Source organism: Sciurus carolinensis, chromosome 1 (genome assembly GCF_902686445.1).
Source record: "Sciurus carolinensis chromosome 1, mSciCar1.2, whole genome shotgun sequence".
In the NCBI taxonomy this organism is placed as follows: Eukaryota; Metazoa; Chordata; class Mammalia; order Rodentia; family Sciuridae; genus Sciurus; species Sciurus carolinensis.
Genome location: NC_062213.1, coordinates 137,222,714 through 137,247,500, shown reverse-complemented (window position 1 = coordinate 137,247,500; position 24,787 = coordinate 137,222,714). Strand labels below are relative to the sequence as shown.

General features: G+C 37.9%; 1 long non-coding RNA gene and 1 pseudogene across 1 annotated transcript in view; one reads left to right on the top strand and one right to left on the bottom strand.

Annotated features, from left to right (window-relative positions):
• The window catches only part of LOC124958479 (uncharacterized), a 49,248-nt gene that overhangs the window by 17,491 nt on the left and 6,970 nt on the right, over positions 1–24,787 (bottom strand). The window lies entirely within an intron of this gene.
• Positions 5,188–5,411, top strand: LOC124958476 (small nuclear ribonucleoprotein G-like; annotated as a pseudogene).

Below are 24,787 nucleotides of genomic sequence, written 5' to 3'. Positions count from 1 at the left end.
TTACTGCAAAGGAACTTAAGCACAGGGTTAATGGAACAAAGAAGGTTCAAGACTCTTTCCCCATGTACATTTTTTTTTAGAATAGACAATCTATTTTTAGACAAAATAGGTTGACACAGGTCACTGGTTCCTAATCTGTCTTCTGTAAACCCCAAATGTTACAGTTATTCCCAAGAATCTGCAAATTTATCTGCACATCACATATTGTGAAATAATAAATAACATTTCATACCTATATGCAACACATTTTTCCCCAAATGCATATGAAGAGATGTGCCTATTTTGATTTAATAAAACATGATTTCTTTGAAAGAATTATGGGTGTTGTTACGACTTTTGTTCATTATGTATTTTTAATCAATCAATTAAAAACAGCTAACATCATTGAGCATTTATAGCGAATTTTTTTGTTTATCTCTTATTATACCCAGGAAATAGGTACAATCACTATCCTTATTTTATAGGCAAGAAATTTGAGATTTAGAGAATTTAAGTGACTCATCCTTTGGTTTTGCTGACAGAAAGTAATGGAGCTGGAATCTGACTCCAAAGCTTATCCTATTTTTGCCCTGTGCAAGGCTACTTTCTAACTGATTAGTGTAAATCATTTCACCTATTTTCATTCATGTATACATGTAAAGGGGGTGGTATTTATCCCTGAGATTCTATTTTTTAAAAAAGATTCTCTGTTTAGCATGAGTGAGATCATCCTGGGTTTAACACCTAGGACCAAGGGGTTGGGGGAACATTCTCATATTTGCAAGGGTTAGTAGCAGCACAAACTGTGGGTCAGAAGTAGTTCCAGAATAATGAACTCTGTGACTTTAGGTAGGTCAGGTGGTCAGAGCTAAGGGATTCGAATGGTTGAACTCTATAGATGGCTCCAAGCCAGAAGTTCTAGTATTCTATAATTTAGATTAACATTTTCCAAAATGAATTCTTCAGAATTCTGGTTCCAAGAGATGCTCCACATAAAGTTTCCATGGTTAAACAAGTTTGAGATACACCATAAACTAAAAGACCAACCATACACAAAAAAGAATATCCTCCTTTTGAGATTCATAATTACACATATATATTAAAAGTGCCAAGAAGTCAGCACTGGATCACACAAAATTATACAGGTTCTCTTCTAGTAATATTTCTTAGTAAGCAAAACTTATTTTTGTTTTGTGTAGCTCAGGGTACCCTAAAACTATTTGAACATTAAACCCCTTTTAAATATAAACATTTCTTGGAATGAGTTCTTTAGAACAGTTTAGGTTATAACTCAATTTGGACTGTTAAATCATTTCTTATATGCTGTAGGCCACAAAAAGTGACCTTTTGAGATTCTTCCAAAACCTCATTCTGTGAGAGTATTGGCTTTTGTAAAGCTCTTTAGTAAAAAGGTATATTTATCTAAAGATTATACAGACTGCTAATTTTTTTTTGTTCTGTCTTCAAGCATGGAATAAAATTTTTATAACAATGACAGAGCTAAACCACTCCACAGGCCATGTCTCTCTATTCTTCAAAATCCATTCTATGCCATCATCCAAATCACATGGAAGGCTTTCTAAAATGAAGATTGCTAAGCCTAACTCCCAGAGTTGCTCATTCCAAAGATCAGGAATGAGGTCTGGGAATTTACACTAACAAATCCCCAAGATGACGCTGATGCTACTGGATGGGGACTATGCCACTCATCTAGACGTTTTGTATTTTGTTTCAATCATGAAGTAGAACATGGAAGACACTTGTTTGGTCTCTGCTGCATCATCAAAGCTTTTTCTTTCTGTATGCCAAATATCTGTGGCATTTTCTTTGTGCTTTAAATTCTTAAAATTGTTTTTAAAAACTTCATGAATAAGAAGAGGAAAGGAATTAGTAGAATAGAGAGATTTTTTTAAAATCAAGCTTTACTAATAGAGGGGATTTTCTGAAAATATTCAGTATTCATTTCTTTAAAAGTTAATCCCTTCTTTTTCATCCAATCATGTGGATTAAATTTAGTAGAATAAATTTGTTTTTCTTGCCTTGGAGGAGTGAGTAAGTAATAATTTGTAAACGGAAGTAGACTGTTTTTACATCACTGACACTTGGGCTGGTGTTCCATTCCCCAAGATCAATAGCTCTTCTAAACCATCAAAATCTTCAGTAGAAGATTCTATGATACTGGAGAATTTTATAGCTTCACAGGACTCTAGAAAAACAGTGACTGTAAATGTAGTTACAGAGTCATGAAATCATGGCAGGTCTGCTATAATAGATGAGTTTGCAGGAAATTTCAAGTCAAATTGTCATTAATTGGATCCTTTTTACAAAATTTAACTTTAGATATGAACAATTGACACTACTTCCTAATCCTTTAGCTTGAAATTTCTGCTCCTTTTGTCCCTCCCAGACCTAATGAACTGTCAAGAAAGCAAGGACAGAAATTAATCTTTACTGATTATCTTCTAAGGACTACATCATTTCACCTATACCAAATCTCTGACAAGTATTTAATCCAAAGAAAGTTGGAGGCCCATAGAGGCTCCTGTCACATGGATTAGTGGCAGTGCTCGGAAAAAAACCAGCAATGACCACTCACTCCAAGGCCACTCTCCTTTCACCCCTCCTTACCAACTGCTCGGCTCCAAGTCCTAGTGATCCTGAAATAAGAGAGCTCTCCCTTTAAAGGACAACAGTAAGCAAGGATTCTTTGGTGTCATAGTGAAGGATCCATAGTCTATAACTTTTAAAATATATATATTTTTAGTTGTAGACGGACACAATACCTTTATTTATTTATGTGGTGCTGAGAATTGAACCCAGTGCCTCACATGTGCTAGGCAAGTGCTCTACCACCAAGCCATAACCCCAGTCCCATAGTCTTTTAAAAATTATTATTTTCATATATAGGTATGACACCTTAGAGGTGAAAACATCTAAAAGTGAAATTGAGAGAAGCAATGTGGGTGCTAATAGGTAAAATTAAATTAAGGTGTTTTAGGCAGAAGGATGTAATATGTGACGCTTTTACAGACTATTTAATAAACTCTGTGAACTTTCCAATCAAGCAATAAGGGAAGGATTTGGAGATCCTCCACGAGCACATATACACTGGGGGCTTTTGAAGGCACATGCAGCGTCTGTCTGCTCTGGCCACAGTGAAAGCAACAGCGACTTGCTAACACTGACTTGGTTATATAAAGCAGTTCATGGCAGGGTTCTGGGTGAAAAGGAAAACATCCCGTCTCCCCAGGCTCTGAAACCCTATGCAAACAACATTCTCCCAAGGAAGCTGAGCTCTGCCCACGGAGCATTCTTGAGGGCTTAGTATATATATAAGCTGAGTTCCCTGCTATTATCCACATAATGTCAGGAAGGATTTTATGAATGCATGACCTTAGGTTTTAAAAGGAGACCACAGAAGTTGACAATGACCTAAACTACCCGTGAATGTCAGTCATTCAGGGAAGAGAATGTTACTAACAAATCCAGGGGACACACGGGTCTGCTCTGCGCTCAGAAGCCAGGCAGGGAACTGCCAGTTTTAATAGTTGCTGGGGTGTGAGAGACATGGCAATTGGGTCACTTATGGTTCCTCTGGGAAACAGTTTGTTAGAAATAAACAAGGTTTGTGAATAGAGCTCTACTACACTGGGATCTGCTGGTTTTCCCTGGCTGATTTCCCAGCTTACTTCGGTAGCTTTATGTCAACAGAAACTCAGCATCTTCTGACCAGACTTAAACACCACTGTTCTGCACAGTATGGTTCCAATACTGCTCATGCAGAGTCAGGATTTCTAGAGCAGAAACACTGGCCAAAATCAGTAACATGAAGCTCCTACTTGCCTTCTTTCACATAGCATTTACTGATCACCTACTATGTACCAGGTCTTAGGAGAGACACTTGTGATACAAAGAGGAGGTCCCCCCAAGAGGCTCAGTCTAATGCACAAAATAAACATTAAACACACATGATACAATGGGATTGGTGTTAATGACAAGAGAGAGAATCTGGTGGGAGATCAGAAGGCAGCAGCCAACTGCATCATGCTCCCCAAAGGCCACCTTTCAGCTAGATGTTAAGGGATGACTAGGAAGGCAGAGATGACCCTAGTAGTGTGATGGAAAATGACTTACTCACCACGGAGTGGTGAGAAGTTCTGTTTGGTGGTAGCAAAGACAGTTTGAGGGCATGTTGGAAAAACAACTGAGAGTTGAGATTTACTTAGCTAGGGCAATGGTTTTGCTTGGACTGGGGAAACTGAAGGTTTCCAGGGCTGCTGAAGCATTAGATTCACTAGGATAGGGGACTGGGTAGTTGGGTGGCATGAAGTCTCTAGGGGTGACTAGTCCTACCCAGTAAACTACATGAATATATCTGGACATGTCTTTGCTGAAGTCTAGTCTATGCCCAAGTCTAGTGATGAATGGTACCTACCAGTTTAAGAAATCATCTCTGGAGAGTTATAGCTACTATTTTTCTTAGAAATCAGAAGAGAAAGAAAGCCCTCTCCTTTCCACTCAATAAGAATGCATTATTTCCATACTGTCTTAGGCCATTTTCTGTTACTATAACAAAATACTTGAGTCTGGATAACTTATAAAGAATAGACGTTTATTTGGTTCATAGTTCTATATGTTGAGAAGTCCGAGAGCATCGTGCTGGCATCTGCTCAGCATCTGGTAAGGGACTCTTGCTATATTATAACCCTGTGGAAGGTATCACATGAAAGACAGAGCAAGCAAGCTAGTTTTGGTTTCTCTTCCTCTTCTTAGAAAGCCACTAATGCTATCCCAGGGGTGCCATCCTCATGACCCTATTCCCTCCTAGAGGCTCCACCTCCAAATACAATTTTTTTAATTGCTATTTTTTTAAAAATAATGTTTTAGTTGTGAATGGACACAATACCTTTATTTTATTTATTTTATTTTGATATGGTGCTAAGTAAGCACTCTACCACTGAGCTAATACAACCCAACCCTCCAAATAGTATTGATATATGACTTTGAGGGATTAAATTTCCATCACATGAATTCTGAGAGACACCCCCAAACCAAGGCTCCTATGCATACTGTTCCTCCTTTGTTTTCTGAAATCTTAACTCTCCACTGCATCTTCCACACTGCTGCTCATCTTAAAACACAGCTTAAAAACCTGGCTTCTTGGCCAATTCCATTTCAAAGCATCTCTGAACCTACAGAGTAGACAGCATGAGCAAAGCTCACCCTCCCAAGCTGAAAAAATTATGGACAAGAAGTTATCATTGATATTAAATGGTGGCAGACATGTCCAAGGAATATTGCGGGGAATTGACACCTTCATGAACCTTGTGATGGATGAATGTGTGGAGATGGCAACTAGTGTGCAACAGAACAGTATTGGAATGGTGGTAATACGAGGAAATAGTATCATCGTGTTAGAAGCCTTGGAATGAGAATAAATAATGGCTGTTCAGAAGAGAAATCCGTGTCCTCTCTCCACAGGCTTGTTTAACTGTGACATAAAAATTGGGTCATGTACATTTTCATATTAAACTTTTTGTTGAATAAACTTTAATAATAAAACAAAACAAAACAAAAAGCCTGATTTCCCAGTGGCGATCGACTCTAAGTCCCCAATTCTTTAGCAGTCTGGACTTTTCCTCATACAACACATGTTTCCACACTTCTGTGCTTTTGCTCCTGTAGGAATGACATGCCTGCATCCCATATTCTCAGCCTATCAAAATGCTCCTTGTCCATCTGTGTCCAGCACAACAGCCACCTTCACAACGAAGCTTCCTTAATTACTCTTATCATGATTAGTGCTTCCTTCCTGACCTATATCATCTTGCTGGTTCCATCCAAGCCTTTGCACTCTGCCTTGTCTTTTAGTGGTCTGTGGCAAGCTTCTTTGGAGTCAGACAGGGTGGAAGGAAAAGAAAGGCAAAGGGAAGTGAGGGAAGAAGCTCAGCATTTGAGCAGACACAATAACTAACCACTAGACAAGACTCAGGTATTCAGAGGCATTGGAGTGACAAATAAGGAAGAAAGGGCCAAAGGTCAAAGTAAAAGATTATGTTTTCTAAAGATAACCTCAGCAAAGCTTTTCTATCATGTGGTCTCCCATCAGGAAATGGAGCCCAATTTCCCATCCCTTGACACTGGAATGGCTTTATGATTTGCTTGTAACCAATAGAATGCTGCAGAGGCAATGCAGCAGAATTTTGGAGGCTAGATTTAAAAAAAAAAAAAAAAAAAAGCCATGCAACTTCTTCTTTATTTTTTTAGAATTTTTGCTCTGAGGAATGTCAGGCACAATTAAGATACCCAACTACCAGAGACCATGGTGTTAAGGAGACCAAGCATAGATGCTCTAGGAGATAGTGCCAGCTGAGCTCACACTTCTAGTCATTTCTTCCTAAGTACCAGACGTTGAGTAAGGTCATCATGGACACCCTCATCTAGCTCAGCTGCCAGCTGAGTACCATAGAGTGACTGACTGCAGTCCTCTCCAGGAGGAGTGGGGCTGGCCCACACTGCAGCCCACAGAATCCATAAAGTAGGGTTCAGTGGACACTATTTTAAGTTACTAAGTTGGAGATAGTTTGTTACATAGCAGTAAATATTAGAAAAGCCAGGGAATGATTTTCTGCCCTTGCCTTTTATTCCTAAAGCTAACCAAACTTCTGAAAGAGTCATAATCATCAGACAATTTGAAATGAACACTTCTGGAATTTCCTGAAACCATGTCCAGTGCTGGGTGAGAAGCAGGGAGTACTTCAGGTCCTACTGTGAGCACGAGGCCAGAAGTGACTGGGGGCCCAGCAGAGGACAGGACTGCCGACCTGACCGGTAGAAAGTGTTCCTGCAGATACTCATGCACTTTGTAGAAACACTTATCAGAGGTTAGAGGAATAAATAGATTCTTTATGCCTGGCCATCCGTGGAGACTAGAGATTCCATAAATGTTTGTTTTATGAATTGGTTGAATCCAGAGACTGTCAGCAATATTGGTGATACTGTTTCCTGTTCCAGCAGTGGTGGGCCCCTGAGGTGTCCCACATGCCATAGTGAACCTGTGCTTAGATACATGATGCAGATCTGGACTCTCCTTCCTTCTGAGACATTTTGGTCAGAGTGCTCAAGGGCTGGAGAGTTGAAGTGAGGCTGCTGAACTCTGGATTCTGTGGAGGGACGTTGTTAGGATCCTGTCTGGGAGTTGTGTGTCTTGTCCTCATGAGGTAACCCAGCTCTCTGTGCCTGTCTTAGACAACTCAACTTGAAGGCTGTGCTTGTTGCTCACATAATGTTGCATTTCTTTTCCCACTGTCCTGTGGAACTCCTCAGCTGAATATCACCCACAAGTTTCCCTAATAGTTTTCAACCATTATTCCAAGCACTAGATGAACCATTACTCTTTTCTAAGCTCACAATAGCTTCTTTTTCCTAAGAGCCATATTTAAGATCTCTCACGCTGATTTAAATCTACTAATGCCTGAAGGAGAGGCAGACTCAAGACCAACGTACAGCCCTCATAGATTTCCTGAAAAGGAAATTGTGAGATTTCTCATCTCTAAAGCGGCTTTCTTCTCCTGGGAGAAGAGATCAGTATCGTGTCCTATATTTTCATAAGAACTTTAATATTCTCATCCAAGGAATATTTTTGAAGCCATAATCCTGCCTGAGAATGTGTTCTAAGTTAGATTTTTACAAGAGTTATGATTTTGTTGTAACTTTCAAATGACCAGAAATTTTCTTTAGCCAGATATTTTCAGATATTTTAAATTTACAACAAAATGAACAATTTTCAGGATTATAACTGTGCCTATTTCCCTCATGTTAGGATTCTTCGGTCTACCAGAGAAATCTCAACTTTGTCTCTGCTTTTAGAACAGAATCAAAGATTTACTACGCTGCAACTAAAATGTTAAACAAAAGATCCTTTCACTCAAGGAGTCAGGCAAAGAAAGCCTTGAATCAAAACAAATGAAGATATTAGCTTTGGAGCCAGACAGGATCAATTGTTTTCAGGTCAATTTTGGTTTAGTGAGTCTAATGAAGACTGATCACTCAGCAAGGACTGGGATGAGTGCACTGTCAGTCACTGTTAGTCACTGCAGGGCCTCAAAAATCCTGACTTGAGTCAGAACACCTTGACTTTCCCAAGCATTTGGCCATATTTTTGATCAAAGACATACATTTCAATTAGTTTATTAACAGACTTGTGCATGTTAATTAACACATACATTGTTATTTAAATGTTTAAGAGGAACTGCTAAATCACTTTTTAATGACATATTATGCTCAATTATGCAATCATTTGAAGCTAAATTAGAGAAGCCAAGCAGTGAATTTTTCAGTGGTTTATCTGCACCTTGTACTCTAAGTTCCTTGAGGGCAGGATCTGGTTATGATTCATCTCTGAATGCGTCTTGGTTCCTGGCACAGTGCCTTACACACAGAAGTGACAAAGTAAATAGTTTGGAATGAATGAAAAGAAGCCTCCTTGAATAGGATTCAGCTTGAAGGTATAGACTGGTTCTCTGACAACCTTGTGATTGAAGAAACCATTTGTGTCTCAAAATAAATGTACCTCAGCAGTAGAAGGTCCCAAGGTTCAATCTGTAGTACTGAAAAAAAAAAAAAAAAAAAAAAAAAAGAAAAAAAGAAAAGAAAGAAAAATGTACACAGCACTGTATAGTTGGCAAACACTTCCATACATTTATTGTCACAGACACATGTTAATTGTCTTATTTTACTATTGAGGAAATTGACCTTTTTTTTTTATTGTAAACAAATGGGATACATGTTGTTTCTCTGCACATGGAGTCAAGGCATACCATTTGTGTAATCATAAATTTACATAGGGTAATGTTGCCTGATTCATTCTGTTATTTTTTCCCTTCCCCCCCACACCTCCCACCCCTCTTTTCCCTCTATACAGTCCTTCCTTCCTCCATTCTTACCACCCTCCTTAACCCTAACCCTAAACTTAACCCTAACCTTAACGCTAACCCCTCCCACACTCCATTATATGTCCTCATCCACTTATCAGCGAGATCATTCGTCCGTTAGTTTTTGAAATTGACCTTTTTTAAAAATTTTTTTTTTAGTTATAGATGGAAACAATACCTTTATGTATTTATATGTGGCGCTGAGGATCAAACCCAGCACCTCACACATGCTAGGCAAGTACTCTACCTCTGAGCTACAACTCCAGCCCTGGAAATTGACCATTAAAGAGTCTATGGGCCAGGTGCTGTGGATACCTGTAATCCAAGTGGCTCAGAGGCTGAGGCAAGAGGAACCAGAGTTCAAAGTCAGCCTCAGCAAAAGCAAGGTGCTAAGCAACTCAGTGAGACCCTGTCTCTAAATAGAAGACAAAATAGGGCTGTGATGTTCAGTGGTTGAGTGCCCCTGAGTTCAATCCCCAGTACCAAAACAAAAACAAAAACAAAGAGAGAGAGAGAGAGAGAGAGAGAGAGAGAGAGAGAGAGAGAGAGACTGACTATGGGATTTAAGCCAGTTCTTTTGATTCCTTTTGTTTATGGAATTAGAAAACAAAACACACACACACACACACACACACACACACACACACACACACAAATGCCAAAATTCATTTACAACATACATGCTTTTAAGAGATCTTCATTTACCTACCTCATTATTGTCAAAGCTAGATTTGGAAAGGAGGGGTTTGGACAGTACATTTAAAATGTTAGTTTCTTCAATGGCAGTCAGATACACTTATACCCCACCTCACAAAACTCACAAGTGGCTATTGGAACCTGACGTGGTTCAATCTATCTATGTACTTGCACAAAAATTCAGTGTTTAGCAACACACACTTAATAACAAGGTGCAACTTAGACAATGTAAAGTCAATGTGAACTTGCAAAAGATAAAAGCCTGGTCTACAAGAAAGCTGAAATAAAGAATTCTTGATCAGAAAAGTTAAGACCTTCCTTGTAGTATTAGCAATATGGCAATAAAAAAAAAATTCCCCATAATGTTACTTGTCTTGACATGACTTTCAGTATTTTATAGGCACGCTTTGCATCAAAATGATTTAAAGGCAGTCAGCACCCAGGACTGAAAAATATGCTAACCACCCTCCCACCCCCTTGAATTTCCAACAGGCTATGAGTGACAAGTAGAACAGAAGGCATGAGAAGGCAGGGGACAGCTCCCCCACACACCTCCTGGGAACCAGAGCCAAAAAACGTCCCTCCTCACCACTGGTCCTTTGATCTCCTGCTCTCTATTTTTAGAACTCTTCTGTCCAACATCCTCTGCCCCATTGCCATGACCTTTCGTGACACACTTCTGGTGGTTATTTTGGGATCATATTCTTTTCCCAAAGTATTACTACAGCTAGAATTAATGTATGAGGTAGAAGTCCTTGCTTGGAAAAGTACCCAAAGCACATGTTCCCACATGAGGTTGAGTGAGCTAGGGTACAAAGGGCAGACACAGCATCCATATTTTTAGTCATCAAAGCATTCTAGAAGGATTGCTTAATTAATTAGATACCACAACCTCCCAAGACAGCATTATGTAGCTGTAGAATTTGGATGCATGGCATTAAATAATCTTCCCAGAACAACTAAAGGGGTATAAGTGTGTGTGTGTGTGTGTGTGTGTGTGTGTGTGTGATTTAAGAGAAAGAGGAGATATAACCATAAAAGAGACAGAGGACTTATTACTTGAGCTTTCTTTTTCAGACTTTACCTCTCCCTAAATCTACAATCACACGTAAGAATCAGTGCCTATAAGAGGAAAGGTCAGGGAGATCAAGCATGCTTCAACTGTTCAGTATTCCTTAGGAAAGTATTTCTACATAGGATTTTTTAAAAGTAGGGACCAAAGCTTCCTCACTAGAAATCAGACCAACATCTAGATGAAGAGGAATCTCTCTCTCCAGTGAAGAGACAGGAGCCACCTTTTATGTTTGTGGCTGTATCTCCTGTGTCAAGTAGAGTTAATGGAATAACTACATTAATTAGGTAATCTGATACAACAATAACAGTTAATCTTTACTGAGCAGTTAGTGTGTGGCAATGTAACAAGCCCTGTTCTGTGACTTCTGCATAAATTAAATCCTCCAATGCTTACAATGACGCTATGAGATATATACTTGTATTGGCCCATTTGAGTGATAAGGATATTGAAACCAAGAGAATCTAGATATCTTGTGCAAGGTCAAACAGGTCTTAAGAGAGTCAGAAAGCAACAGCAGGCACTTTGGACCCAGAACTTTTGCCAGAACTTTTGGAGACTTCTAGCTTCCAAAATTTTGAGAAAGTAATTTTCTATTGCTTAAGCCACCCAGTCTGTGGTACTTTGTTTTGACCACCCTAGTGAACACATTCAGTGTTAAAATGTAAAACAGGAGCCAAGGAAAAGGCACTTGGTCCAAATTAGTCAAAACAAATATAACCAATCCAAGACAGATGGTCCTTCCATTCCACGGATGTAAGTTGGCCAATTATATATAGTTTGCAAGTTCCCAGTTAGGTGAGATGTTCTGTCAAGACATTCTTTCCAAGACCCAAACAGCTCCTTGATGAAATCTAGAGAAAGAAACATACAACTCCAGTCAATGTGGTGAGAATATGGTTTCTATGTCTGTAGGTTTTCTTGTCCTCAAGTATTTCCATGTTTAGAGTGTAGCCTTTCCTTTTCAAAATGTTCATTTATCAGATGACTCAGATTTCACTATAAAAGATTTTGAAGTTACACAGGAAGTAGCATAAAAATTTTACTAAAAGAAAATAATGAGAATATAAAAGTCATCATAATTTCATTATCCAAAGATAAATGCTATTAGCATATGAAAATATAATCTTGATGTGCATAGAATTTATAGCACTAGTTTTGTTTAATTAACATTGATATGAGAGATTTTCTACCAGTCATTAATTAAATTATCTTCAAAACTTGATTCTCATTGGTTACAAAATTCCTTCTAAGAGATATACTTAAATTTATTAAACTCAAAGGTAGCAAGGGTATTATTGTAAGGCAGGCACTCTTCTCCTTTTTTTCTTTTTGTAGTGCTGGGATGCAACCCGGGGTCTCATGCACTCTAGGCAAATGCTCTGAGCTACATTCCCAGTCCAAGCAATCTTCTAAATTTTTGGTAGAAATATAAAGCACTATGATCTTCTGAAACAAGTTTGACATTATATGTCAATATTAATTTTTTTTAAAATCCATACCCAATGCTCAGTAGTGGACGGTATAAGAGAAGTATTTATGTACAACTGTTACCTTCTCAGTGAAGTCATTCCTGATCATCTCATCTTAAATAAATGCCTGACTTTTCTTCTTTTGACTAGCAGAATAGATATCTTAGTGATATCCTAGATCATTCAGTAGAGGTATCAGTATAGTGACACTTATTGGGAAGGTCGAACTGTCTCTTGAGTGCGGTTCCACTAGTCCTATTCCAGAAAAGCTTAAAAATAGGTCTCGAATGGGCAAACAACTGGTCTGCATGTAATTTAACTACTTGACAAAACAAGCTCAACATTGCTTTCAAAAAAAAAATCAATAAACTCAACAACACAAAATTCATTGCACTCAGCTTCCAACATAAAATTCCTAGACATGAGAAGAAGTGAAAAAATATAATAAAATAAGGAGGAAAATAATAAAGTAAGGAGGAAAGTTAATCAATAGAAAGAGACCTAGAAATGACAGATAATGAAACTAGAAGATACCATTAAAACAACTCTTAGAGCTATGTACACAAATGTAAGGTAAAATATAAATATAATGAGAAGAGAATGGAAAAATAAGAAAGTCAAATAGAACTTCTAAGGATATAGTATAATATCTGAAATTTAAAATGTTTCATCGAATGAGTTTAATAAGACACTACAGAAAAAAATCAGTGACTTTGGGGGCAAAGCCAATTAGAATATTTCCCCCATTGAAGCATACAGAGGGGAAAAAAGAAAAAGAAAAAAAGAGGGGGGGGACTATAAAAATTAATAAGACTTTTGGCTTGTGGAGTAATAATAAGCAACCTAATATATGTGAAATTGAAGTCAGGGGAAAAGTAGAGGAACAGAAAAATATATGAGGAAATTATGATGAGAAATTTTTTCAAATTCAATAAAACACTATAAACCCACAGATCTAAGAATCTTAATGAATCCCAATGAGGGTTAAAACAAATTAACACCAAAACATATGATGATCAAATTGCTGAAAACCAGCAAGAAAGAGAAAGGATCAAAAGTAGCCAGAAAAAAAGACTCATTTCTGACAGAGGAACCAAGATGGCAGCAGACTTCTTTCCAGAAGCATGCCAAACAACAATGGAACAGCATCTTTAAAGGGCTTATAGAAAGAAGAAAAACACTTGTCAGCCTAGAATTCCAAATGGGAAACGGTTCTTCAAAAAGGAAAGAAAAATAACCACCATTTTATTTTTTATTTATCTTTTGAATTATGCTTTTATTTTTATTGGTGCATTATAATCATACACAACAGTGGGATTCATTATGCCATATTCACACAGGAACATAATGTGATCAGTCTCATTCCCCGGTACTTTCCCTTCCTCCTTTCTCCGCATCTGCTTGCTCTGCTCTATTGACCTCCCTTCTGTTCTTATTGTTATTAATATTTTAATTAGTGCATTATAATTATAAATAATAGTTGAAATAAACACCATTTTTAGATAAACAAAAGCAGACAGAACTTACAGTCAGCAGACTTGAACTATAAGAAATATTCAAGGAAGCTCCTTTAGGGAAAAAAAAATCATATAAGATGGAAATTGAATCTACAAAAAGGAATTATGAGTACCGGAACTGATAAATATATGAGTAAATATGAAATACTTTTCTCATTTTAAATTTCCTTAAAAGACAATACATTGAATCAAAAATAAATTATAATGCACTGTGGAGTTAATAACACATGTAGAAGTATATATGATACAATAGCACAAAGGTCCACAGGGGGGAAAATCAAAATACATTGTTGAAGGTTCTTACATTTTGCATAAATCAGTATAAGAGTACTTGAAGAAAGACTGTGACAAGCTAAAAAAATGCATTTTGCAAACAGTAATCGATTTAAAAAAATGAACAGAACTAGAATGACTTTTATACTGCAATTATACAGAAAATAATGAAAAGAATGAGACTTAACTCCCTTGGAGAAAATAAGAATCAATTTTAACTTACTGATTATTGTTTATAAAAACATTGTCAACCAACCATCAAAAAGTGTTTGATATCCAAGGAATATCTTTAATTATTCTAAGTCATATTAGTATATAACTTTGTATACTTCCAAGTAATATTAGTATATAAATTTTGTTATGTTTCCTATTAATTCTGTATTTTGGGTGGAAAATAAATGAATGGGCATCTTGAACACAAAATTAACTGAGGTTTTTTAAAAAAATACATGTTTATACAATAAAATTTTATGATGTTATTCTGTATTATTAAATATCAGTTTACTCTTTCTCACATACGACTATAACAAAAAGACAACATCACTGCATTTCAGGTATTGTACCATTGTGATTTGCATATAGACCCTAGTCCCTGACTGCCTGACTGCCTGGGTTCCAATATCAGCTTGACCACTTACCAGACATAAGCTTGAGCATGTTTTAGTTCCTGTGAGGTAAGGATAATCGTGCCTACCTTACCGAATTGGAACCACATGAATTAAAATATTAAAAGTACTTGGAAATTACTAGAAAGAGAATGCTGAGTGTTAACAATAATTATTCATGAAGATTATTATAATGTTGAAAGAGAACTGAGATTCAAAGAGATTATAAATATAGATGTTGTAAAGAAAACTACTTGAGACCTGTGAGAGTAGTTTTAGTTCCACTCTATCACTCACTAGTTGTGTGGCTGTAGACATGATACCAACCTCCTTGGGGCATCATTCATTCATTTTGTCTTTCCTTCTTCAATTTTCTGCTGTCATCTCTAGTATAGATATTTACTGAGATAGTATATTAAGTACCAGGATATTTGTTCTCTCAAGATTCTAGGTAGGAAGAAAATCATATTTAAAATCAAAACTAAAATAGTGCAGCATATTAAAAGTAATGAGGGTGATCTCAGAATTGCCTTCACTACAGAAAGTCTGTGCATTCACAGGCATGATTAAACACTTATTGTTACACTAAGGAAAGTCTATTGAAACTGTAAACTTTTATGACCTCTATTTTGATCATGCCTCCATCACTGGTATTAGCTCATAGAACTACACTCTATTAGCTGCTGGAAGAGCAGGTGAATGATTCCCTCTGTGGCTTTTTTTTTTTTTTTTTTTTAAAGAAGTTATAAATGGAACCAAGGGTCAGCATCTTTGACTGAGTTGCTTCTAATCCCCCCAAATAATGAAGCTATAATTGACTACATATTTTTATCCTTAGGCAAAATGATACTTTAAGATAGCATCACAGCAGCTAACCTCTACAATTCCCAGTTTGAACTCCTTCTAACTCCTAAATATCCTTCAGATAAATCAGAATTCCAAAAACAAATAAACAAACAAAAAAACCATTTTTTAAAAATAGCAAAAATGAGAAATTTTAAAGCAATAATCTCACTGTTTTAACAAATCATATTTAAGAAAAGATAGGTCTGGAGCTTATTTAGAAATTAATCTGTCATAATACTTGAAGATATTTAAAAGCTGATTAATCATGCAGGGTATTTTAACAGTTTACTGCAAATACCAGTCATCTTTGTTCCTCTTTCAGATATTATTTAATCATAAAGAACACAATTTTCTGTTACAGGTTGAATTGTGCCTCCCCTCTGCCAAAAAAAATATATGTTGAAATTCTAATTCCTGGCACCTGTGAATGAGATCTTATATAGAAATGGGGTGTTTGCAGATGTAGCCAAGTTAAGATGAGGTGATATTGGTTTGAGGTGATTCCTAATCCTTTGGACACAGAAACACAGGTGCAGAGGAGTGGGCCATGTGCAGACAGACAGACAGATTGGAATGAATTTTTTCCTAGAAGCTTTAGAGGTAGTGTGGCCCTGCTCACGCCTTGATTCCAAAACACTAGCCTCTAGACATGTGAGAGAATATACGTTTGTAGTACTTTGTTACAGTTGTCTCAGGGGACCAATGGTTTCTTTAGCAAAGTTCCATTTACAAGACTTCCCCTTTCAGCCGAAATGGAGAAATGATGGCTAGACTTACCTTCCTGCATGAAACAAAATATCTTTTACCCAGACAAAAGATATAAAAAGATATAAAAACATTTTGCAGGCATAGGACATCAAACAGCACAGGACAGTGATTGCTTCGAGGGGGGAAATAAAAGAAGTAAGACCTACAATCACTCCCAGTCGACTGCTTGAAAATTGTACCTGGGCTGCAGCACAGTCAGAGGGAATCTGGTCAGCCATCAGATTAGGCCAGCTGATCAGAGAGCTGGCTGCTTGAAGCCAAAGTGTGTAAGTAATGGCAGAGTACTGGACAAGAAAGAACCGCACACAGAAAAAACTCCACAGACCTGAAAAAGACACCCCTCATGTTTTCAACTAAGTATCCATCAGTGCATCCGGGTGAGGAGACTACCCTAGGCTGGGGGACAAATTACCTAAAAGAAACAGAGGAAACAATACTTGGAACACAGATAGAGTTGGAAATATTTTGTGTTCCCAGCATCCAGAATGGAAAACTTCATAAACTATGGGATATCAGGTGCAGTATTCAGAAGAGTTTTGCCTTAGTAGTGGGGACAAATTAACCCTAGACTAAATGCTGCTCTGTCTCTAACAAAGCTTAGCAGCAAAACTTGAAAGGATTAAATCGTTTCCAAGAAACTTAACTGTGTTCCAGAACAAAATCCAGGATAGTTTTAGGAATGTAAATATACCTAGCACTCAATAGGATAAAATTCACAATGTCTGACAGCTAGTCAAAGGTTATCAGGCATGCAAATAAGCAGAAAAAATATGTAAAATAAAAGAAAGTTTAATCAGTGCAAACAAACGTATAAATGACATACACAATAGAATCAGTAGACAAGTACATTGAAAGAGTTATTATACATGTATTCCATATATTCAACGAGGACATGGAAAGATTCAGCATGTTAACTAGCAACATGGAAGATATTTTAAAAGATCTTAATCAAGCTTCCAGGGTTGAAACTATAATGTCTTTGATGAAAAATACAACCAAAGTGATTAATAGCAGAGTTAATCACTGCTGCCATTTAAAAAAATAATAATAAGGGCTAGTGCTGAAGATATAGCTCAGCATGCACAAGGCCCTAGGTTGAATTTCCTGGCACTGAAAAAAAATAGATAAACTTGAAGACAGAGCATTAAAATTATTCAGAATGAAACACACAGAGAAAAAAGAAAAGGCTAAAAGTAAAATAAACAGAGTTTCAGTAAGCTAGTAAAAACTATGAGAGACCTAATACACATGAAATTGGAGTTTCCAAGTGCAATCAAGGGAATGCACTTAAGTAAGACCCAAAACTGTTTGAAAAAAGTAATAGCTGGATTTTCCCCAAATTTTAATAAAAATTTAAAGTGTACAGATCCAAGAACACCAAGGGCAAAAACATGAAGAAAACTGCACCAGGGCACACACCATCATCAAATTGTTTAAAACTGGTAATAAATTAAAGTATTTTGAGGGCTGGGGCTATAGCTCAGTTGGTAGAGTGCTTGCCTCCCATGCACAAAGTCCTAGGTTCAATTCCCAGCACCATAAAATAAATAAATAAATAAATAAAAATCTTATAAAGAAGAATAAACTTTTGAATGGCAGCATATTTCCATTCAGAACAACACAAGCCAGAAGCAATGGGGCAACATCTATAAAGTAATAAAAGAAAAAAACTGCTAACTTAGAATCCTATATGCAGTCAAGAATGAGGGTGAAGCCGGGTATGGTGACGCACACCTGCAATCCTAGTGGCTCGGGAGGCTGAGGCAGGAGGATTGCAAGTTCAAAGTCGGCCTCAGCAACTCAGTGAGGCCCTAAGCAACTCAGGGAGAACCTGTCTTTAAATTTAAGAAGAAGAAGAAAAAAAAAAAAAAAAAAAAAACGGACTGGGGCTGTGGCTCAGAAGTAAAGCATCCCTGGTTTCAATCCCTGGTACCAAAAAAAAAAAAAAAAAAAGAAGTTGATGAAGGTCTGTAGAATAGTTAACAAAACTACTTGTCAGTTTCCTAGCTTTGATAACAAATAAGATGCCACCAAGGAGAAAGCTGGATGAAGATTACACAGAATTGACTCTATGTACTGTTTGTGCAATTTCCTGTGGCTCTGTATTGTTTCAAAACAAAAAATTAAATGAAACAAAACATTCTTAAGACATGCAAAAGGTGACAGAGTTCATCACCAGCATACCTGCACAAGAAACATTAAAAGAAGTACATAAGGCAGAGGCAAAAATAATATCAAGTGGATCCAAACAAAGGAATGAAAAGCACCCGAGAAATGGCAAGTTGATGGGTAAACATAAAAGACTTTTTCTTACTTTATATATCTTTCAGAAGATAATTGACTGTTTAACAATTAAACAATGATAAAATATCTAAAATGTATTGTGGACTCTATAATCCATGTAGAAATAAAACACAAAGCAAAAACTGAAAAGGCTCCCGTGGTATGGTCTTTTTATGTGAAACAGTAGATGTCATTTGAAGGTAGACTGTGACAAACTTAAAACGCATACTACAAACCCTGAAACAACCACTGAAATATTAAAAAACTTTACAAAGTAAAGTTTGTAAGCCAGTAAGAGGAGTAAAATGTAATAATGTAATATTAAAAAATTCAATCCAAGAAAAGTGAAAAAACAATAAAAAAACAGATAGAACAAATAGAAAACAGAAATAGGATAATCCTAACTATATTAACAATCCCATTAAATGTGAATGGTCTAAACACTTCAATTCAAAAATGCAAAACATCACTTTGGGTAAAAAGGCACAACCAAATTACAAGAAACTCACTTCAAATATAAAGATACAAGTGGGTTAAAAATAAAGGAATAAACGCCAAAAGAGAACCAGAGTAGGGAGCAGATTTCAGAGTAAAGAGTATTGCTTGGGATAAGGAGGGTGTATAGATTAGTCAGGGTTCTCTAGAGAAATAGAATCCAAAACGTGTGTGTGTGTGTGTATACAGTGTTATGGTTTAGAGATGATGCGTCCCCCTAAAGCTCATGTGTAAGACAATGCAAGAAAGCTTAGAGGTGAAATGATTGGGTTATGATAGGGTTAACTTAATCAGTGCATTAATCCACTGATAGCAATTAACTGGGCCATAACTGTAGGCAGGGAGGGTATAGCTGGAGGAGTTGTTCCCTGGGGGGGTGTGCCTTTGTGGTATATATTTTATTGAGCAGAGCTGTCTCTCTGCTTCCTGGTGTGATGTCCTGAGCTGCTTTCCTCCACTACACTGTTCCACCATGAGGTCCTACCCTGAAGAATGGGGCTGTCAGCCTGAGACCTCTGAAACCATTGGAACCCAAATAAACTTTTCCTTCTCTAAAATTGTTGTTGTCAGATCTTTTGGTCACAGCAGTGAAAAAGCTGACTAAAATAGAGAGGTAGACAGAGGCAGAGACAGACAAAGGCTTATTACAAGGATCTAGCTCATGCAAGTATGAAGGCCAATAAGACCCAAGATCAGCTGTTGGCCAGTTGCAGCCCCAAGAGAGCTGATGATGTAGTTCCAGTCCCAAGGTCAACAGGTTTGAGACCCAGGGAGAACCAATGTGTCAGCTTGACTCTAAAGACAGGGAAAAAAATCCATGTCCCAGCTCAAAGACAGTCATGCAGGAAGAATTTTCTCTATCAGGAGGGTCAGTCTTATTCTATTAAGACCTTTAACTAATTGAGAAAGCTCCACCCACATTGGAGAGGACAATATGCTTTACTTAGTCTACTGACTTAAAAGTTAAGTTTATCCCAAAACATCCTCACAGACACACCCAGAACAATGTCGGATCAAATAACTGGGTATCCTGTGGCCCAGTCAAGTTGACACAAAAATTAACTAGCACAGAGAATACACTGGCTAATAATTGTGGAGGGCTGGGCATGGTGGCACACACCTAAAACCCCAGAGACTTGGGACACTGAGGCAGGAGGACTGCAAATTCAAAGTCAGACTCAGCAACTTAGCAAGGTCCTGTCTCAAAAAAATGTATATTTAATGGAGATGAATTTTGGAGGATTGCTGAATTTTCAAGAACATCATAATAGCTTTAATGAACAAAGAATATGTCAAGAGATGCTTTATTCAAAATAAGGTAAAACCAAGGTTGGTGGCACATGTCTGCAATCCCAGTTACTTGGGAGACTGAGGCAGGAAGATCACAAGTTTGAGGCAGCCTCTGCAACTTAGTAAGACCCTGTCTCAAAAATAAAAATAAAAAGGGTTGGGGAGGTAGCTCAGCAGGTCGAGGGCCTCTGGGTTCAATCCCAGTACCAAATAGTTAAAAATAATAATTTAAAAGGGGTCAATTTATCCAAAGGACACAGTGATTCTAAATATTTATGCATCTAGGAACAGAAGTTGAAAACACATCAAGTAAAACTGACCTGAGTAAAAGGTAAAACAGAAAAATTCACAAATGTAGTCAGAAATTTCAATACTCCTCTCACAATTATCAAAACCAATAGGTACATAAAAAAAATCAATGAGTATATAGAAGACTTAAACAATACTATTTAACAACTTAAACAAATTGACATTTATAGAACACTTCACCCAAAACAGCAAAATAGACATTTTTTCAAGATAGACCATATTCTGGGCCATAATACAAGCATCAAAAAATGTAAAAGAATTCAAAAAATATATAGTTTATTTTCTGATCACAAAGAAATTAAACAAGAAATAAATAACTGACACATAGAAAGTTTCCAAATATTTGGATCCTAAGTAACACACTTCTAAATTCTCCAAGATTCAAAAATAAATTAAAAAGAAAACTAGAAAATCTTTTAAACTGTACAAAAATAAAAGCATAATATATAAAAATTTGTGAGAGGCAATAGAAATAGGAGTAGAGGGAAATCTATGCATATTTTAAAAGGAGGGAAAGTGCTTGAAATAGAAATTAAAAAAATTAAATCAGTGCCTCGGTTTCCACATTAAGAAAATAAACAAAAAGAGAAAATTAAAACCGAAGAATATGGAAGATAGGAAATAAAGCTAGATAGTATTCATAAACAATGGTGGAATCAAACAATACTTTTAAAGGCCACCAAGTGTAAAGGAATCATGGAGTGTGCCCATATGCACTCCCTTCTTGTCCATTTCCCTTGTGACAAGGTTTCTAATAACTGGATTCACCTTTAAAACAATACTACAGAAACTGAGTTTCATCATGCACCACCTCAGGTAAGGCCAAGAGTATAAGTCACAAGTCCACTAGCTTCAGTTTGGATACAAGTTTACCCAGAAGGCTACAAACATTCAGAGTCCTAGAGTGCTTGCTAAGGAAAAGTGGAAAGACCCCCTTGGATAAAAATATCCAAACCCTTAAGAATGAGAGGCTGTTAGAGGATCCTTAAGTCTCATGCTGATAACTGATCTAAGCACAGTCAAATCTGAAGCAAAGAAAAACGTAGCTTGCCCTTCCAAGCTCTACAGAGAAAACATTGGAAGTTCAAGAACAGCATTAACCAGTGTAAGAAGACTGCATCCCTAGTGTGGGGCCCTGCTCAGCTAAGAATCCAGGAGCAGCTCCTGTAATACTGCACCTTTATGAAATCACCCACTACACAGTATATATATATACACAGTATTTACACCAGTTCTCACACCTCTAGACTGTGCCTTCCTCAATGTCAGAGACCACATTGTAGTCAACTCGGTATTCTCAAACCCTAGCACCATGCAATCATTTCATAGATGTGTTTTAAAAGACAGGCGTGAACCCTCCAGAAGTCTGAAGGGTCATAGATATCAGCCACACTAGAGACTGGAGACTGCAGGAAACAAAACTAGACTTCATATCCAAGTAAAAACCAAAGAAGAGGCTTGTTATCTCTTTTCCGAATTCAATTAGATTTTAAAAACCCTTTCTAATGTGTGTTTCCAGCCTTCAGTGAGAGTCTGGGTGGGTCCAGGTTTTATCTGAACTGATCTGCCCATCCCTTTCCCACGGTCCTGCGGGAGGAAGCAGACGGGATGACTCACAGCTCGGCACACTTCTAAGTTCCTATGAACCAACACCAAGTGTGTTCCAAAGAGGCATTTTCAAAGGATCAAAACCTGGATGTCTCTGGCCCGAGGATGTGGGTCATGTTGTAAGATTTCCAGCGTGGTGCTAAATTAACCCCATTTGGTTTCAGATGGTTAGCAAGTAATAATAACTGGAGAAGTAATTTCAGATGGAAATGGTCATGATTCTCACTTCAAGTCACTTCAGAAGTCTTCCGTGAGGTTGTTTCCACTCCCATCCTCCTCCCTCCCTAGCCCCAGCCTTGCAGCCCTTGGAAACAGTGTTTGCAGAATGGCAGTTCTGAAAGCCCACCCTTTTGGTCACCTTTCCTGTGCTGGAACTCCAGGACTTCTTTTCTATTCAAAACAGTAGAGCCACAAGCCTAGGAAATGAAAGGAAGATGGAGTGTAGATGAGTTGTAACAGAAAGGACCATGTATCCAGGGGAATGTCAGAATTCATACTGCTCTTCTCAGCTTGGCCTGATTTTCAGAACCTCACTCCTACTCAGTCTGTCCTTCTGCCACCACCCATGGCACCCATGCTCACACCAACCACTCACCATCTCTGTTCACTACTGAACACTCACCTTTCCAAGGCTCTGTGGGAAATTCAGATTGAAGCATGAATCCCAGGCTGACACATTTATTGGGCACATCTCAGTTTCCGAAAAGTCAACCCTTAACATTTCACTCAATCTTGCCAGTAACTCTGAGATATTATTTTGCCTGGATCACTGCTAAAGAAACTAAAACCCAATAGTTAACCTGAAGCCATCCCACAGCAGGAAAGGTACCCATTGAACTTACATGTGGCCTCAAGACCTCTAAAAAAGCTCAGTCTCTCTTCCCCTAAGTGCCTGATACTTTCTATTTTTGTTCATGAGCCCTTACTCCCTTGCTCATTCCACACCTCCCTCCTTACCTCCCTAACACACACAACACACGAGTGTACACACACCTCAGTGCACTGTTCAACACCCTCTTCAGACAGCCACCTAACTTCCTTCCCAAGACACTCTTCCAGGTTACACCACAGTACTCCGCCCAGTACAGCACAGTACTCGAGTGTAGCTTTCAGCTGTCACCGAACCTCCTATCTGTCTTTCAAATACAACATCCCCAAATCATGCTTCCTTTGTTGTTTCTAGTTATACTCCACCACATTTTCTGCAGCCTGTCATCTGTTACTGGAAAACAGATATCACTACTATCTAAATCACCACATATGGTGTCCTAGCAAAGAAGCAGGTGTGAGCAGAGACTTAAGATTACCAGGCTTGTTCTGTTGACAGGACAGCAATGATCCCATTCACTTTAATTTGCAGCTTTTAGAAGCTGAAGAGTCATCCAGTGACTCAAAGACTTCAAGACTCAACACCAATGGATCTGAAAGTGCTAAAGCAAGTTTAAAGGGTTGGCTCTATAAAGGCAACTTGGGGGTAGTGATTTTAAAAAACAGGAAAAGTATTCACAAAGGTAGGGGAACTTGAGTCTTGGGGTCAGACAGGCCCGGTTAGATGCTTGTTCAGTCATATTCTAATTCTCCGATCTTGACCAAGTTTCTAAAATTCTCTGAATCTCCATTTCCTAAAGCATAGAAAGTTGTCCTCATCTCAGAGGAGCCTCTTTTTTCCCCCATATATATATTTCTTAAGTCAGACACCAAAAGCCATGCAAGAGAACTCTATTATAAGTGACAGAAGAGTGGAAGTGAGGTGAAAATAAATAAAAATCAAAGTAAGGCTCAAGCAGAGAGTACTCTTGAGAGAGAATGGGTCATCTACAAGCAAAGAACAAACTTCCCCATATTTTTTATTGGTGATTATATTTATACATAATGTTGGAAATCATTATTATGTATTTGTATGTGCACAGGAAAATTACAGTACAATTTGGTCAGTATCATTCCCCAGTATGTCCCCTTTCCCTTCCTTCCTCCTTCAGTAGAGTAGAGGTAAGGGACTCTCTTTATGACTGAATAAAACTCTGTTTTAGTCAAGTTTGCATTGCTGCTACCAAAACCCTGACAAGAACAACTTAAATGAGGAGAAGTTCATTTGGAGCTCACAGTTTCAGAGGTCCCAATCCACAGACTGCCAATTCCATTGCTTTGGGTCCAGGGTGAGGCTGCCCATCATAGGGGAAGAACCCAGAGGAGTTAAGGTGCTCAGCCCCTGGCAAAGTCAGGAAGCAGGGTGTGTGGGCATGAGGGAAAGGGGAAGGGGTGGCAGGCAATACGAACCCTGCCAGGGCATGTCCCAGTGACCTACCTCCTCCAGCCATAGCCCACCTGCCTACAGTTAACACACAGTCATTCTGCTCATAGTTGGATTATGTTACAGCTCTCATAATCTAATTATTTCACCTCTGAATATTCCTGCATTAATAGGAGCTTTTGGGAGACACCTCATATCCAAGTCATAACAAACCAGCCTGGTTCCATAGTTTGGTTATTGTGCATTGTGCTGCTATAAACATGAGTATGCATATAACTGTAGTATGCTCACTTTAATTCTTTAGGATAAATACCAAGGAGAGGGCTGGGGATATGGCTCAGTTGGTAGAGTGCTTGCCTTGCCCTGGGTTCAACCCCAGCACTGAAAAAA